General features: G+C 44.3%; 1 protein-coding gene across 1 annotated transcript in view; it reads left to right on the top strand.

The window, feature by feature from the left end:
- CBX5 (chromobox homolog 5) overlaps positions 1-2,422 on the top strand; it is a 56,813-nt gene that overhangs the window by 46,798 nt on the left and 7,593 nt on the right. The gene's annotated exons all lie outside the window — the stretch shown is intronic.

The following is a 2,422-nucleotide window of genomic DNA, read 5'->3' as shown; positions in this document are numbered from 1 at the left end:
GCGATTCTCCTGCTTCAGCCTTCTTAGTAGCTGGGACTGCAGGCACATGCCACCACACCTGGCTAATTTTTTGTATTTTTAGTAGAGACGAGGTTTCACCATGTTAGCCAGAATGGTCTCAATCTCCTGACCTGGTGATCCAACTGCCTCGGCCTCCCAAAGTGCTGTGATTACAGGCATGAGCCACCACGCCTGGCCTGTGTCATTTTTAAAAAGGAGCTGTCTGAATAATCTGGCTTAGAAGCACTGGCCAGTGCAGAGAGTTTTTGTTCTTAGGCCAGGTTCTGAAGCTGCCAACCTTGAAAACAACCCCCACATGTCCCTTACATCATAATGTTCATCTGGGGCCCCTGATAGCATTCTTAGCAGTACTGGCTGCTGTCAGGTAGACAGCTGAGATGATAGGTGATTGTATGTTTTAACGGTACAGGAGGGGATTGTGTATCTTTTTTAAGACCCCTGGAGAAGAAATTTGTTAGTTTGCATTATGCCTGATTTAAGATTACTGCCTGTATGATGATTTTAGCATTTTCTTCGCCCCGGCTCCTTTTCAGCAACTTGAACATTTTTCTTCCATTTGCCTCCCCTTCCCTCCCTACGTAGCAAACTGTTTTCAGTTGCCAGTTATGATTTACAACTTAGTCCATGTGCCAGCATTCCAGCTGTGAGCAGCTGTGTGAACATCTGGGAACTTCTTCCCCATAAGCGCCCCTAAAAGAGGCTATGTTTTTAAAAGTCAGTATCTCTCATTGATCCATGCATGGAATTTCCTTCCAATTGTGGATTTTGGTATCTTTGGGGACCACCCGGACCCCAAATGCTTTGTATGTCTCAGAGGAAAGCAAGTGAACATAAGATCAAAGAGATTTTATTATGAAAATCAGGCAGTAGATATTTAGTTCATTTGGGCACCTCTAAATCTTTTTTTTGTGTTGTCACTGGAGAGGCTAACATTATCTTCCATAATAAAGTTTTTAAAAATTCTCTAGTTTAGGCCGGGTGTGGTGGCTCACACCTGTAATCCCAGCACTTTGGGAGGCTGAGGCATGTGGGTCACTTGAGGCCAGGAGTTCGAGACCAGTGTGGTCAACATGGTGAAACCATGTTGAAAATACAAAAATTAGTCAGGCGTAACTGGGTGTGATGGCTCCCACCTGTAATCTCAGCACTTTTGGGAGGCCGAGGTGGGGTGGATCACCTGAGGCCAGGAGTTTGAAACCAGCCTGGCCAACAAGGTGAGACCCCCGTCTCTACTAAAAATGGAAAAATTAGCCAGGTGCAGTGGCATGCACCTGTAATCCCAACTACTTGGGAAGCTGAGGCAGGAGAATCACTTGAACCTGGCAGGCGGAGGCTGCAGTGAGCCGAGATTGCGCCACTGCACTTTAGCCTGGGCAACAGAGGGAGACTGTCTCAAAAAAAAAAAAAAAAAATTACCTGGCTTGTATAAAATTTTGCTTTTTGGCTCTCATCAGTATTATTACACCTGGATTAGAACCTGTGCTCCTTGTCTAGGTTGTATTACTGCATTTAGACCAAGTTTCAGTACTCATCTCATCAATTATCAAATTTTCTTCTTTCTGTCTTAAGAGACAGGTTCTCACTATGTTGCCCACCATGGAGCACAGTGGCATGATCATAGCTCACTACAGCCTCAAACTCCTGGGCCCTGGGCCTCAGCCTCCTGAGTTGGAGTAGCACACTTCAGGTGTGCACCACTGTGCCCAGCTAATTTACAGAGACAGTTGCCTATGCTGGTCTCCAACTTCCAGTCTCAAGCAATCCTCCTGTCTCAGCCCCCCAAAGTGATGGGATTACAGGCATGAGTCACTGCACCAAGCCAGTTTTTTGTTTTTGTTTTCAATCACAGTCCAGTTCTGCCTTCTAATGCTAGCAATCATCTACATCCAGAGGGCATAGGCATTGACCAGGGCCTTCTGTCCAACCAAGCATATAGGTATTGGTGTTTGTGATCTCTGAAATTTTGCTATTTAATAGTATTGGCCTTGCATAATTCTTACCTCTATTCTTTCATAAATATAGGCGACTGTGAAATGTGTTAAAATTATTGGTTAGTGTTAAGGTAAACTAAAAGTCTAAAAAAATAAAGATTGAGAGAGAGGTAGTATATTTGAAGTTCATAAGATGAAAAGATATAGTTAGGGTAAACAGGGTATTCTTTAACATTTCAGAAGCTTATTTACAATATTAAGGAGATTCCAAGTGAGTGGGATTAGAGGAATTCCTAGGTGTTGACTCCAGAGTATCTTTTTTTTTTTTGAGACGGAGTCTTGCTGTGTTGCCTAGGCTGAAATTCTGTGGTGCGATCTCTGCTCACTGCAATCTCCGCATCCCAGGTTCAAGCAATTCTCCTGCCTTAGTCTCCCGAGTAATTGGGGTTACAGGCACCTGCCACCACGCC

Source organism: Mandrillus leucophaeus, unplaced genomic scaffold (assembly GCF_000951045.1).
Source record: "Mandrillus leucophaeus isolate KB7577 unplaced genomic scaffold, Mleu.le_1.0 Scaffold414, whole genome shotgun sequence".
NCBI classification, from domain to species: domain Eukaryota; kingdom Metazoa; phylum Chordata; class Mammalia; order Primates; family Cercopithecidae; genus Mandrillus; species Mandrillus leucophaeus.
This window is presented reverse-complemented; position numbering and strand designations above follow the sequence as displayed.